This window comes from Calidris pugnax, unplaced genomic scaffold, assembly GCF_001431845.1.
Source record: "Calidris pugnax isolate Ruff unplaced genomic scaffold, ASM143184v1 scaffold38, whole genome shotgun sequence".
Lineage (NCBI taxonomy): Eukaryota > Metazoa > Chordata > Aves > Charadriiformes > Scolopacidae > Calidris > Calidris pugnax.
The window spans coordinates 11,878,040-11,894,566 of NW_015090995.1; the positions used below are offsets into that span (position 1 = coordinate 11,878,040).

The window sequence follows — 16,527 nt, forward strand, 5'->3', positions numbered from 1 at the left end:
GGGGGCCTTGCCGTGGCGCCGTCCCCTCCGGCCAGGCGGTGCGGTGCGGCGGGGGAAGCCGGGCCGGCGGCGAGCGTTGGGCAGAGCCGCCACACCGCCCCTGCCCCGCGCGAGGTACCCACACCAACTGCCACACGGCCAAAAACACCTCAAAAACCAGCAAACCACCTCACAGCCCAGCACAGCCGTTCTCCCCGCCCTCGTGGGGAGGCTCCAAGTGGGAGCTGTGATGGCGGGGGTCCCAGACTCCCAGGCCGGACCGGGGTCGGTCACCCGGCTTCGCCTCCAGCCCCTCTGGGGACCACCGGGCCGGGCCGGAGGCCCCCGCGTTCTTCGCTCGGCCCTCAAGAGGTGGGTTTCATCAGCAGCACTGACGAGAGCGACCGGCATTACTCACAGCGCGGTGCGAAAAGCCAGAGGCCACAAATATCCCTGTGATTCATGCCAGAGTTTACCAGATGGCTTTATGTGCTTTGGAGTCTGAGGCTTCTTCAGAAGAAAACTAACACAAAATAACTAACTTTATAAGCAAGACACAGCCACTTAACAACGCGTAAAGGAAGAGGAAAACATTCCATGCTCCATCTATGCCGAGCCCAAGTCCAGCACAATCCTCCCCCACCCCATATGGAGTGGGACCGAGCGTGAAAAAAGCAAAATTACAAAACAAGCCATAGCTATATTTGGTAACAGGAGCTTGTTCCTATAAAAGACAACACCTTGCAGGAGGTGACAACTTTCTGGCAACAACTGAATGTGCAATGTGGATGTTATACTTAAGAGCTCTCGTTCTTAGAGAAGCAACAAGCGCATCACTTCCTTGGATGTTGGCTCAGATGAACCACTGTGTGGTCTTCCCTTTGCTCGGGCTTCATGAACTCTAGCACAGTCCGTTATTACTCTCACTGCATTCTAATTTGTTTCAAACCCCACTGTTTTGCTTAATGTGAAATCATCACTAATGAGAGGGCCTGGATTGTGCAAGATGCCCAAAGGCACATCTGTGTTATGCAGATGCAATATTTTTTGATCTAACTTCCCTCTGTTCAGGAGAGTTTGGGCAAACAGACTTGCTGAAAATCGTTTTTCCAACTAAAACACTGACACATTAGCCTATTTTCTAAATCTTTTTCATAAACAGCAAATGTGCAAAAGAATATATTTGTAATTTGTTCCAACTATTTTATACTTCCTATAGTCTTAAATTTTGAATTAAATGAGCTTGGATTTGCCGTGCTGTGTCCCAGTGGTGGGTAGGGAAGCATGTTCTGTGCCTGAGCCAGCTGGAGGGCTGGAATGGCCACCGTGGGCCAGCAGAGACCGAGCGTACACAGTGTGCTGTGTCCAATGGCAGCTGGTCATCTCCTGGGAAGATAACAAGTTCTGCAGCTCAGAGACTTTTAGCTACAAGTAGTCTATTTCTGGTCTTGATAGGCAAATTAATGGAAGAAAACTCCAACTGCTTTCTTAATCCAGATATGTTTCTGGCACCTACAGCTTAATGTAGTTCCACAGTTTAACTTCTTGCTGTGTGAAGATTGCTTCTGGATGTTTTGAGCCTTCTGTCTGGTATTTCCATTTGATGTCCCCTGACTTTTGTGTTAATTAACCACGAATTATCATTCTATCTTAACTACTTCTTAATGCCACTCCTTGTTTTATAGATTTGTATCACAGATTCCGTGCACTACTACCTCATTCATCTCCTCTAGGCTGAGGAGTCTCATGTTTTCCAGGTGCAGTTTCATAGTACCTCAAACAAATTTAAGTTGGAGCTTCCATCTCGCTACCTCAGACTGCATGTTCTTGCTCCCTCCTGGATTTCACGTGCTCCTGATTGTGTACTCCTGTGGAGTGCAGCTCTTCTCTCACCTCTTCCTTTATGCCCTCCCTACTGGAGACCTCACCAGGCCATGGGACCCCCTCAAGAACCTCCTCAACTCTGGGCAGGCTGGCCTTGCGTGCCATAGCAACAAGCTCCATGGGGAATCTTAGTGCCTGCAGGGCTTGTCCACTCATGTCCCCAGGCCGGGCACCATGGAATGACATCCAGGTTTGGTGGCGTTGTTGGGGATGCTCAACAAAAAAAAGGCTTTGTTTGTTTCAGAAGGATGAACATCTTTGTAATTAACCAAAATTTGTTTCCAGCTTCGCTGAAATTTGACTATCTAAGGAAAAAATACAACCTGTCAGGTTACACTTACAATAACGAGTCCTAAAATTAAACTCACTACAGAGAGGGACTCCAAGTGAAGAGTCACATATTTGTACCTTGTTCTGTGGAGGCTTTAGAAACAGCATTGTGGGAAACCTTCCCCTGTAGCTACAGGTATGGAAATGCCTAACTGAATTACATAGGATTTACTGATGTGTCACTTGCTCTTTTATTTGTCATACAGAATAGTTCTGTTTAAACTAGTCTTTGAAAGCTTTCAAACATGTTTTTTTTTTAAAGCAAAGCAGAGACAGATTTATTTGCTCTCTATAAATAAAGCTACGGTCAACTAGCAATACTCTGAGGGTAAATGGCATAAATGGAATACTTCTAAAGGCTTCAAAACAGGTAGCTAACAAGCCTATTGTCAGGAGTTTACATTCACTATGAGAGCGCAGAAACGCCTTTGCAAACATTTTAGGAGTCCACAAACAAAAATTAAAACTGCCTTTATGTAACAGTATGTCATACTGTCTTTAAACCCAAATCTGCCTGAAAGAATTCTCATTTTCTCTCATGTTGCAACTGCTTTGTATCTTTCCGGTAAGAAAAACCCCAGCAGTGATCTCTCTGGAATGTGACCAGCATAACAGAACTTCCAGACAGTCCAATTGCTCTGAACCAATGCTAATTTTCATCCTGATCACAGAAGTCAAATAGAAGCAAGAGAAAGGTATGTTGAGAAGAGACTAAAGTGAATCTAGAAGGCTTTTCACCCATGATTCAGGGCAAGCTTGCAAATAGTCAACAGCTTCTCACCTCATTCCCGATATCAGCAAAGGGATTGCATAATGTCAGCACTTTTAATCTAAGTAGTAAATCAATATTTGGAGCCTTGTGGGTTGTTTATTTATATTAGGAGCAGTGACTGGTGAAATCAACTATTTCTTTGATGCAATCCTGTTTCTTCACAGAGTGTACAGTTAGAATCAAAAAACCAGAAAACAAATTTTGTACACAAACTTCGCCACTTTGTAGTAAGCCCTCTCCAGAAAAAGTTGCCTCAGTTTTGTCTCAGGCTGGTAAAGTTTTCATGCATTCCCTTTCCAAAAAAAAAAAAAAAAGTATTTCTGCTACTTCTCAATAAACTTAGAGAACATCATAAAAAAAACCCTGAAGCACGTTAGACCTCGGCATTCACTCTGCTCATCAGGACCAACATGCTTTTGTTCACTCTAGATCTTTTCAACTGACTCTTAGGTTTTAAAAGACAACACAACAAAACCGACATAGCGGTCAGTCATACACACTCGGTGACACAAAGGATTATTGATCTCTCCAGAGAAGTGCATTTCAAGGAGGAATTTCAAGTGGGGGGGGAGTTGAAGGATGGCCTGTTGAATAAAGGGCAGTGTTTTAAGAGAAGGGGCCTGCTTCCAAATGTGGGAATCGTTTTGTTCTTTGATGCCTTTTGGTCAAGCTACTTCCATTCCCTACTTACTCTTATACATGAAAACTGATTGGAAAATTATCTGCAAATCTGTTTAGAACAGTTGCCATAAAAGAACCGATTTCTCTATTTTACATAAAGAATAAAACGATCTCTATCTCATCTAGTATCTACAGCCAACACACTGGGCCTATTGGGGAGGAGCAGGGGAAAGGTAGAGACAAAGTTTGCTACGTCTTCTGAACTAAAAACATTTAACCAATTCTGGTACATTGATCTACACAGATACGATACGACTTCTCATTCTGAGTCAGTATGTAGAAGAGTGTACAGCAGTTTGGAAGCCTTGAACATATACTTGCATTACATAATTAAATCTTTGTTTTAAGCCATATTCCATACATGAAACAGAAACATGTAGCTGCTCGCAGAAATAACATTTGTATTCTGTAAAAACTTCACATTCATTACCTACTCAGATCCCTGCAGGGTTTAGAGCTACTTTTTATTTCCAGAGGTAATGCCTGACAGTAACTTTCTGCCTGCTTAGGCAGTAAGAGAGACAACTTACTGTAGCAGTACCCAGATATTATGCACCACAACACCTAAATATCTGCAGCATTTCAGAGACTTTAACTGAGATATACTCAATTAATTCATCAGACATAGGGGGCTACATAGCACTACATACAGCCCAGTAGCCTTCAAGATACCATAGCTACGACAGCACAGAGTCATGATTTTGTGCTTGGATTTTGATTCTGAAAGGCGGCACGTAGTTCTTTAATGATCTTGGGTTAAATCAGCACTTCATAGACGGTACCGTTGACCCCAGTAGGTTGGCACATCAGGTAACACCAAAGGAGGATGCAGTTTCAGTGTTGTCTTACTGTACAGTTTATGATAAAACTGAAAAGCCCTATCAGGAGCAGAGCTTTAGAGTATTAGATCCTAAAGAGGATGGTCTATGGAGATGGCGTTCCTGATTGAAGAATATACATTTCAAGAAAGGAAAGCAGTATTGATAGAGACATTGCTGATCTATACCACAAGAAATCTAGGGAAAGACTTGCCGCTCTAAATTTAGTTTTGTTAGTGCAAACAGTTACATGTCTTACTAGTAGAACATATGTAACTGTACCATCATTAGATCATTGTACAAAACAAAGTACTTAAAACTTTGAACAGCCATCACAAGGAGGACTTCAAGTAGTTCTCACATAATGAAATATGTTCTAGTGCTGCCTAGAGACATTAAAAAGAAAGAAAATAAAATGCTATAAAAATGATATATATATAAATGTTTTCTTAATTTTTCACAAGATCCAGTCTAAAGTGCACAACACAGTAATAGCCATAACAAGCCAGGTTGACTCTAAAGAGCCAATTAGATTAGGATAGGTTATGCCTAAAAAAATGGCTTAATAACTGTCATCTTCTGATCTATTTCACACTCTTCTCATCAGGACTTTTTGAGTCTTACAATTTCCTTTAAGGGAATCACAACATTTTAAACACTATGGTGCCCTAATTTAGTATGAAACCATTTGGGAAATTCATTAGAGCAAAGACTAAAATTCTGTAAGGACCTTGACCTCAATAATCTTGCTATTTACATATGCCACGGCAGAAGTTTGTCTTGATGGAAAGAGCAAGACCCACCTCCTAATGGATACTTCTTTCCATGACTTATTTTTTTTATTTAGTATCTAGATAACAAAAAAAATTTACTTGTTCACCTTAACTTTGTTCCAATCTGTCATCTGACCTCAATTTTTGTAAAAATATGATACTCGATTAAAAAAATAACACAAGTCCTAATCATGTATGCCCTGTGGGCTGGCTGCGGCTTCAAGTACATTTCTAAAGAATAAGTAACAGGCAAGTACAAGCAATATCCTGCGCTGCACTCCCCTACCAGTCATTCTCACGTATTCCTCCCAATTTGTAACGTGAGATGTCAGTAAGATTACAATGACTCAACTTACTGCTTATCTGTTTGCAGTCATTCCTGTAACTTTGGGGGGCAAACATGCATCAGTAGATTTGCATGAAGGACAGACATAAGCTTATGTCCAAAACGTGTTTTGGTACATGAAGGAAAACCTATTTTAGAATAACTGGCTTCCTATGTAACAATATGACTATTACACAAAGATTAAATGGTGGGTTTCTCTGTTTATTGATGTTTCAATTCTTAAAGCCAAACCCAAAAATCTTAAGGCTGACAGACTATGAGCTCTTTTCTGTACTTGTTAATGTAAAATAACATCTAAGAGAAATTTCTGAGAATTATTTGGTGATAAATTGGCAATCTACTTACACAAGTCTTCTTGTTAGTGTGAACTCCCTTGTGTAATTTTTTTAAACAAACTGTAAATGACTCTTGGAACATCTATTTCTATGATTATATATCCCTATAAGAATCAGTACAAACTCATCTGGCTTTCATCAGATATACCCTCTTTTTCTTTCAGGAATCACTGTGCCCAGAAGGTGAAATTATGGTGTGACAACAGAAACTCCAGCCCAAGAACAGAACTATTATATATGCTTTAAAGCGAGTAGGTAGCCTTCCTGTCTTAAAATATTCTACACATCCTGTCTAAATTACTGCAAGCTGCCAGTCTGCCCTGACATGCTCCAGCAATTCTGCTTCAGCTTGTTCCTGAACTTGTAAGGGAGTCCTTACAAGACAGTCTTGCAGCTTCCATCCTCTCTGTCATGATTTACAAGATAGAATACCTGTAAGAATCTCACTTACCCAGCTTGTCAAAATGGCAGGATTTTGCTGGAATTCAAATTATATTATTTTCATTCTGTCTCTGCAGCAAAACTTTTAGTCGTATCTTGTTTTTTTCTAGCACAATCTCTTTCTTCACAGGCTGATTGATCACTGCATTGTTTTCCATCAGTCTAACAGAATTGCCTCCATAGCAATGTGGACTATTGAAAAAAGAACACAAATTCCAGAAGAGTCTTTTAAAATGGTATTTATGGATAGCTTGCAGTAGTGGTACAGACCCCCTCAGAAATTTTGTGTATTACACTGAACAGTGTAATAAACATGTATGATTTTACTTTTCTTGGTCACCTTTTTCAGACCCTTTAGAAGTCACCCACAAAACATTCCCCACATACACTTTTATCTCTCCCATCCAGGTATGTCTATATAGGCTCTTGCTTACCTGGACAAATATGCCAGAGTAACATTCTTAGTAGCATTTTTCAGTCAACAAGTCAACATTTCCTTTGCCTAGTAGCTTCATTGTCAAAATCTGTGGGTCTCTATTGATCTGTTTCCATTCATAAACGTTTGTGGTATGCAAGATGTCTATCCATGAAAAAAAGAGAAATGACATACAAAGATGAGAAGTACACCTTAACACAGTGTCTTTCAAAAAGATAATTTGAATTCTTAGCTTAAAAAGTACTTCCCATGAGATCAAGGATTTGACTCAGCACTCAGATCTGTAGAGCAAAAGCACTTTTAATGAAGAATCCAGGTAAACTCCAATCTTTAACACTGTGGTGAAGTTAACGCCACTGTGATTGCTTTAAGTGCTTGCACTTGTGACATTGACTTCCCTTTTGCAGTTAAAACAGAAGACAACATACTTACACAATCAGTTTGTTCTATCAGTAGCTGCTACCTACTTGTACATGTTGTTCCTCAGGTTTACAAGTGAAGTCATATATGCAAGAAATATTAATATAATATGCTTCATTTACACAATACTTCTAATGACTCTGCTTTCATTTCTGTCAGTAGTTCTATTACAAGTTGATTCCTGGAGTCAATTATTTAATTTATTCACATGACACCAAATACGCAAATTGTTTGCAAAAGTAATTGCTACTATTGTAATAGTTAAGAAGTAAATGCTTGTGGATGAAACCTAGTTCCAAATATTGGCAGACACTAGAGCTGGGGAATGGCTGCATTCTGAGGTGTTCTCTGCTCTTGTACTCAGAATCCAAAACTGCATGAAAGTAGACACCACCACATTATCTGTAACGATATCTGGTTCCAAAGGACAGCTCACACAGCTGACAAATACCACGATAACAGTTTCTTTTTGTTCAGGTGAATAGTATCACTTACAGACCTATTTTCTTACTGGACAATGATAGTTAAGAAAGATGATGCCTGGGGGAGTTTCAGCTTCAGCCTATGCTGCCTAGATAATTTAACTTCTTCATTAATATACAATAGAAGCATCTTCAAATAAGAGACTTGTAGCAGCTTGAGAAAATTAGAAGGTAGTGCAAAAATAGGCAGGGTAACAAAAGGTACATTATATTCCCTAGTCAAACAGCCTGAGCAATTCCATCTTTTACCAAGTTTTAGAATATTATTTTCACAACTTCTTACAACTATATCACTGGGCCTAACAAGACATGTTCCTCTTCACAAACTTGGCCTTGCTTATCTCCCGATTACCAAGGCTACAAACAGCACTACGGCTACTTTTTCTTTACACTGTATTGCCCAGTATTTACAGTAACACCCTTCAGGAAAAAAGTCCAGAGTAGCATAAATCTTACTTTAGGACAATGGAGCACAGTAGTGGTGGCATCTTTCCTCTCTTCACAGTATGTGTTAGTGTATAACTAACCCACGGTATGGGTTAGTTCTGCCTACTTCTAATGACTCTGCTTTCATTTCTGTCAGTAGTTCTATTACAAGTTGATTCCTGGAGTCAATTATTTAATTTATTCACATGACACCAAATACGCAAATTGTTTGCAAAAGTAATTGCTACTATTGTAATAGTTAAGAAGTAAATGCTTGTGGATGAAACCTAGTTCCAAATATTGGCAGACACTAGAGCTGGGGAATGGCTGCATTCTGAGGTGTTCTCTGCTCTTGTACTCAGAATCCAAAACTGCATGAAAGTAGACACCACCACATTATCTGTAACGATATCTGGTTCCAAAGGACAGCTCAGGTATCAGCATTACACACAGCTGACAAATACCACGATAACAGTTTCTTTTTGTTCAGGTGAATAGTATCACTTACAGACCTATTTTCTTACTGGACAATGATAGTTAAGAAAGATGATGCCTGGGGGAGTTTCAGCTTCAGCCTATGCTGCCTAGATAATTTAACTTCTTCATTAATATACAATAGAAGCATCTTCAAATAAGAGACTTGTAGCAGCTTGAGAAAATTAGAAGGTAGTGCAAAAATAGGCAGGGTAACAAAAGGTACATTATATTCCCTAGTCAAACAGCCTGAGCAATTCCATCTTTTACCAAGTTTTAGAATATTATTTTCACAACTTCTTACAACTATATCACTGGGCCTAACAAGACATGTTCCTCTTCACAAACTTGGCCTTGCTTATCTCCCGATTACCAAGGCTACAAACAGCACTACGGCTACTTTTTCTTTACACTGTATTGCCCAGTATTTACAGTAACACCCTTCAGGAAAAAAGTCCAGAGTAGCATAAATCTTACTTTAGGACAATGGAGCACAGTAGTGGTGGCATCTTTCCTCTCTTCACAGTATGTGTTAGTGTATAACTAACCCACGGTATGGGTTAGTTCTGCCTGCAGAGGCTGTTCAGCGAGCTCTGACAATCACACGTGCAGAGTATGTAGTGGAGGACAATGTGCTAGTTCTCAGAATTTAAAGGATTGCTTAAAACAAAGCAGACTGATTTCCAAGACATGTTTTCACACTGGATTTATGTATGATATGGTGAGCTTTGAACTCCCAAAACACCAGATGCATCTGTCTTGGGCTGATGCTTCTTATGAGCAAATTTCTCATATTAAAACATAAATTCTATAATTTGGAGACTTACAAAGCACATAATGGAACATAATTTCACTCTTGCCCCTTCTTATCTCTGCTGTGTATCAAAGTTTGGTTTATATCTGAATACACTTCCTTATAAAGTAATCTTCTCTCACTACTTTTGTTTCTTTATGAATCCAGCCTGCAATCTGCTTCCACTGAAGTTAACTGCAAACTCCCAGTACTGCCGTCGGGAACGCGCTTTGTGTCCATGTTCACCAAAGCAGACCTGGCTGGCTGGGAGGAGGGGGCAATCTATTCCCCCAGACATCCCACAAGCTTTGCAAGGCTTTTTTGTGCAGTTGGAGTGCAAACAGTTGATTTTAAATGTTACAGAAGTGTTAAAACACCTTAAGCAGAAAACTCATCAAGGCAATTAATCAGGAAAGACGACAATTCAGTCGTCAGCTCCAGACCAGGGCTCCTTTGGGCAGGACAAAAGATCATAGAATCATAGAATGGTTTGGGTTAGAAGGGACCTTAAAGCTCATCTAGTTCCATCCTTCCTGCCACAGGACATGTCCCACTAGACCAGGTTGCTCAAAGCCCCATCCAGATGTCAGATTGTCCAATGACAGAAGAAACTACGTGTTTATACTGACACAATTCCAGCGTCCCTGGGTTGGTTGGTTTGTTTTCCAATGAACTCCAGAAAAAGCAAGCATTAGCTAGAGATCATGGGTAAAGGTGAAAAAGAAAAGGAAATCCAACCGTGTCTTTTTAGACTAGAAACCTTCAAATGTAAGTAAAAGAACAGAACAGGTGTTTTAGCCTCCCAGCCCATGAAAGCACCACTGGAAACAGGTCTGAGCCCACGACCGTATGCAGCACATACATACTCTGCAAGGAATTGCATTTGGACTCCTATCAGTGAATAAATGTGAATGTCAAATCACTAGAGCCCATTTTCAGATAAGTTAATGGGAAATAGTTTAGAAAAAAGTACCTGGGGTTAGTTACGTGCCAGGCCAGTACCAGTCTGAAGGATACTACCATAAACTGTGCCACTCGGTTTTGCTCTTGTCTTAATGTCTTCAGTCTATCCACAGAGTACTGATGGCAGCCAAACATTTAACTGTATGTTTTCACAACAGTGCCTGCAATTACCTTGTAATTCCAGGTACCACCTTTTATTGACATGCTTCTTAGTATTAGCCCATGCAGTAAAGAAAATGTAGAAATATTGAAACATCTCTGACTTTTGTACTACAATTAGGAAGTCCGAAACTTCAGCTTGAGCATTTGACACAATGCTGCTGAAGAGGAGAGAAATAAAAGCTACCTCCTTGTTCAATGTTACACAGATGTACACTTCCTTTCCCAGAAATGGCTGACCACAGGAGAAAAAGCCAATAGATTTAAATATTGCTATGCAGAATAAACAGATCTAATAAACAATTAAACAGATCTAATGAAGCTTACCTGTTGTTTTTTTTAACTGATTTGAATTTCTAGCTCTTTTTCTTCCATGGATTCCTTGTTTAACAAGGGCTGACCATTCATTGTACAACTTGTGCTGTTAATAATATAGAAGTTCATTCAACATTATTCAACATTTCCATCATAAACCATGTTGCCACATAAATCCCATGTACCCAAAATTCTGACCCAATATAAAATTCTTTTCAAAAAAGCAAATTGATCTCAAGTTTAAAAACACTCTTAGGCCTTTAACTAGTGAAGTCACATGTGGCTGTTTATATTCTTGTACAGAAGTTATCTGATCAACTTCAGCTCATGCACAGAGCTAGAAACAATAGAAAGCTTATAAGGTGGGATACCTTTTCCCCATACAGTTTTTATAGTGAAGCCTAGTTATCCTGTGAAAGAAGCTTTGTCCAATGCCTCAGGTAGGAAATTCAGATGAGAAAAAAACCAAAGCACCAGTCTCCTTGTTCAGATTTACTCACAACATCAGATTTATAATCAATGCTACAGTTTCTTCCTTTTTCCTCTATTAATCATTTCAAATATTAAATACCTTTATATTCCTCTCCAACATGCTACAACGGCACTTGAAAGGCACAGACTACTTGCAGTACAGGGGAAGCACCACAAACAGAAACAACATTCTAGTTTCTAAACATCTTTTACTTCTGCTACTCATTTAATGGTAAACCTATTACTTTCTTAATTTCTGTGACCTCTATCCAATTTTCTGTTTTGCTTTTTTTTTTTTTTGTAGTAAAACCAGGAAATGTTACCTCAATGCAATTCCTATTACTTTATACCCCATGCACAAAATTTAGGACCTTTCAGAATTCATCTCGCAAATAGACAGAATTAAACCCAGAGAAGCTATCACACAAAGCAAAGGAACGAGGACAGATATTTTCACAAAAACAAGACTCCATGAGAACAGGATCAGGCACCTAATGAGCTTCCATTGACTTCAGCAGCATAGGCCTCTGTCCTTACTAAGAGGCCAGCGACTTAGATGACCGAAATATTATCCAATATTATCAAATTAATCTGCAATATGACTCCGTTGACTTCTCTGGTGCTACATTGGGCATGAGTCTGGCCCAGATGCTGTAGAAAGTGTTGGCAGAAACGTAAGGGAGTTCAGGAAAAATGCCAGAGGATTTGTAATGAACAAGAGGCTTAAACAGTTTTAAATCAACCATCCAAGATTTCACTTTAGACTAATTATGGTTTTATGGTGTAACTTAATGGCAATTCTTCTTAATACTGGATTAAAAGTTTAAAATAAGCAAGCCATATTCAATACCATGAGACGTCTACAGTAATAATACCAATTAAGCCTAATAACCTCATAAGTCCATAGGTCTAAGACATTCCGCTGGGTGTTAGGTGATACTTCAGCCAAATACTGAAAGGTGTCATTCAGGCCAATAAATAAGTAGTTTTAGCAGAGCAAGATTAAAATACCTGCCATTAACCCAAAATAATCATAAATAAATGCTTTGAAGTTTTTATCTAATGATCAACATATTGCCAGAAGGATTCCTTTTTTTCCCCACAGGCTAGGTGAGGAAATTGAACAAGGATGTGTAATATTCAATGATAACATCAAGTTTTTTAGGCCTTTCTAGAGACAGAATGGGTGCAAATGTTGGAGCTGATATGTGGACTTTCTGAGAATTTTTGTTCAAGATATTTCAAAGCAAACTACCCCATTTGCAAAGAAGATGTGAATCCTCCCCCTTTCCCTAACACTCCCCTCTTTTAAGGACAGGAGAAGAAAGGAGGGAGAAGAAGCACTTGGGAATTAAATTCCATAATCTGATTGAGAATTTAAAAATCCTCGGTTCTACAAGGTTCAGGCTACTACATTCTACTCCTTACAGTCCAGCCAAAATATTGCAGATTATTCAGGCCATCCAACACCCAAAAATACATTGTGGAAGCCTCTTGTTTCTGCTAATAGGCAGATGTATCTAGGTGTTGGTGTAGCAATACTCAAGCAGGATTATCAAGAGTTAGTTAACTGTTTGTTTTGGCAGTCTATTGACACGACTTGTATCTATACAGCAAGCTCTATCCCAAATTCCTAGTGAATCATGCTGCTCACATACGTCACTGCTTTTCTTTTTTTAATGATCTTCTGCCAGACCACTCTATTTTTGTAGCATGACAGAGACCAGTGGCATAGGTGATTTCCGTTTCTTTACTAAAAATCACGTGCTTCAAAGAAAGGACAGGACATCTCTTTAATAGCAGTAACCACTACATGACTGGAAGCCTGACTTCTCTTCTCAGAGGTGCAAATCAGGCTAAACCCAAGCAGGACCTGGGCTGCCACCTGCTGCGCAATTTTATTTTTTATTCTCAATTAAAAATGCAAGACATTTTGTGACAAAGGATTATATTGCAGGATGCAGATGTCTAGCCTAATTTCTCTCAGAAAAACTCCTCAAGAGGGGAGGAGTTAGACACATACGGGAAGGGAGAAAAATGTGCCTTGAAGCAAAGGTGTGTATGCTGGTATGCACTCAGAGTGTTTTCATGCAAAATCAAACAGGTGCCTCAGCTGAGAAGGCTGTACCTATCTGCTCTGTGACATTAGTTCACGTGTGCACTATCTGCATGTTTACAACCCAATATACGTCAATCTCAGCAAAACAAATCCTCCCAAAATACCAACTACTGGTGACATTTAAACTGTTTTACAAAGTATGCGAGTGAATGCGTAAGAGCTATCTTTAACCCTACAGATAATACAAAGTTTTGGCTGAGTGTTCATCATACTAAATTGCACTCATCTGCTTGACCCAGGGTTTTTTTTGAAAGAAAAGCATATTTGTGGGGTTTCCTTATTCACAGAACAGATAAGTTGCCTCAGCTAAGAAATTTTCACATCAGCTGTACAAGGCTTCCCAGCAGACTCTCTTCAGTTACCAGGTAAGTAACTCACTATGAAGAGTTTGTCTCTCAGAACTTTTCCACCCATCTGTTACTGAAATACAAAGATATCTAACGAATAAGAGGAATATTGGACTAGTACCCCTTTGAAAAGCTCTTTTCATTCCTCATGAATATTAGATAGGTGCAATACTTTAAAATTAAGTATTGTCTTGGGGTGGGGGCAGACAGAAATTAGTAAAAATAAAGCAGACTAGTAAAACTTGATTTGTTGAGATCTATGTTACATCCATTACATAGAACAATTATCTCAGTTTGATTCACTAGTGTTCCTATGCTCTCTAAAACTATTATTAAAACTTGTGAGGAAAAGATGCTGAGTTGACTAAAATATTGACAAATGCTAACTGAAAATACAAAGTTTAAAAAGCTCACACAGGGCTACATGTTTCAGGTGGCTGATTTAAGTTATAGAGCAATTTGTGCTTCATATTTTAACAGGAGCAGGAGCAGACCCACCAGCTAACAAAACCATTCAACCAAAAGATATTTAAGAATTTTGGGAATACATTAAGATCTCAACACAGAAATCAGTGCGTTGGTAGGTTGTTGCACCATTGTTAGAATTTACTCTGTATTAGCAGGGTGCTTTGAACTTGATCTTGCACTACTCGAATGATTTGTTTGCCTTTGTCAGGTTTTATTTGGGGAAACAAAGTCAGATTCTGAAGTATTATAAAATAGTCGTCAGACTACATCAAATTATTTTGATAATACCAATTAGACAGGCAGTGATTATGCTGCACTTTCTTCCATATAAATATCTCCTCCCTGTCAAACGATTGCAGGTAGTATTCTCTGTTCACAAGATACCACTGCAAATACCTTCATGGGTAAAGATACCAGTTATATAGATACTGAGCATATTTTAAATATAACTTGTTTCACTTACATAATTTGCAGATGCCTCATGGCATTACAGAAATAGGAGAGGGCATGTCCTGGTATTATTGTGAAGGTTTTAAAGAATCTTTTAATGAGAAAGCTTACCTTATTCTGCTTGCCTGACTGAACATCGAGTTTTCTTTGGTCATCTGGCTGACATTTGTGCTCTTTGGACTTTATAAACAGCAGCAAATGGATCTGGAAAACACGAATAACTTGGAATGCTTCAAGCTGCAATATAAATATTTTTGTTACTTCTTTCCCCCTTTATTGGATAAAGTTTTCAATTACATGCTTCCGGAGGTCTGGCTACTCCTTTGAGTTATGAACCCACACTACAGTTTCTGCTTATCCCTTTTTCTCTGTTTCTAGTAAAGGCAGCCTTTAGGAAATAATTTGGGTACCTCTTTTCACCATTAGTCAGAGTTTCTAAATGGAAAGATCTCTTGCTGACTTCAATATGATCTGCTGGGTAAAGCACCTGTACTGAGTACCATAGCCCTGAGCCCCTGTCCAGGCGGGAAAAGATTGCATCAAGGTTGAGATTGTGGAAAAAGGCTTCCCAGCAATCAGCCAGAGGAGAGAACAAAAAGCAACTAGCTCTGAAGCACGATGCATACCAACAGCCAAGCTGTTAAAATGCTCACACATACACAGGGCACTAGTCCTGATAAATATAGAGAGCTCTTTTTGCCTCCCCTGCTCTAGTACTGAAAACTGTTATCAAGCATCCACTGAGGTAGTATGAATACAGGAGCCATCGACTACAGGATCCATCTGAATACTGAGATGAGAACATAAGCAGAGGTATTAAATCTGCATATGATGCATACTTTCCTGTTTCCTTCAAGTACCGTGTGTTACATTGGCCTAAGCAAAAAATCCCTCTTTGTATTTACACATCAACCCCTTTCAAAAAAATTCAATCCTTAAACATTTCAAGAAAACTTAATTCAAGTTATTTATCACTAAATTTCAGTCCGATGACTGCTGCAGTGTAGAGCTGGTTCCTTCTGCCCCATCTCATTTGAGAACTGCAAAGCCTATTTCCCTCTCCCAGCTGGAACAGGAGAGCACACGATCCCTGCCCGCCTCTCTGCAAACCCTGACGCCTCTTCCCAACAGCTGTTCTCTCAATGCTTGGTGCCTGGGCCACCACCAAACCCTCCAGTTTGGACTTACTGCCCTGACATCACACCTTTTGCAGAAAAAGGCATACGTTCTTGGTATTTAAAGTAAAATTCCCTCTTAGAAGAGCATCACGCATCATGCAGGTGTGTCATGTATCACTAGAGCAGAACCAGTCCAGTTCTCGCTCTCTCATTTCCTGTGTGTAGACAAGCAGTGGTAGCAACCTCCTCGAGACATAAAACAACAAAAAGGGTGCTGCTACGGAAAAAGAAAGAATACATTTTTTTATTGTATTAGTTAATAGAGCATTATAATGAGACTCTAAGAGGATGAACAACCACTAGAGGGCTCATTATTCCACGTAGTCTTTTTAACAAAAGGGTCAAATAAACCTTTAAATAACAAAGAACTTAAACTTGGCCTCTGTGTTGTGGGAGGCTCCTACACTTTATGAAATGCATAAACTTCCACAGAAACATGTGAGTATACCCATTTTTCCTCAATAACTTAATAAAACAATGTCTTTACATGCCTCACCATGGTCTTCACCATAGGCTACAGTGAAATCTCTGCTCTGGTGCCTTGAGCACCTCTTTCTCCTCCTTCTGCACTGCCCTTGGTGTCTGCAGATTGTTCCTTTCACATATTCTCACTCCTCTCACCTGGCTGCTCTTGCACAGCAGTTCCCCCCCCCCCCCCCCCCCCTCA

The 16,527-nt window shown here is 39.6% G+C and overlaps 1 protein-coding gene across 5 annotated transcripts in view; it reads right to left on the reverse strand.

The window, feature by feature from the left end:
- Positions 1–16,527, reverse strand: part of ACSL4 (acyl-CoA synthetase long-chain family member 4) — a 62,945-nt gene that overhangs the window by 37,837 nt on the left and 8,581 nt on the right. For all 5 annotated transcript variants that reach the window (XM_014955089.1, XM_014955094.1, XM_014955091.1 and 2 more), the window contains exons 2-5: positions 14,794–14,886; positions 10,840–10,933; positions 6,794–6,939; positions 6,370–6,551 (exon numbers count right to left, since the gene is read on the reverse strand). The gene's annotated coding sequence lies outside the window, so the exon portion shown is untranslated. The remainder of the gene's footprint in view (positions 1–6,369; positions 6,552–6,793; positions 6,940–10,839; positions 10,934–14,793; positions 14,887–16,527) is intronic.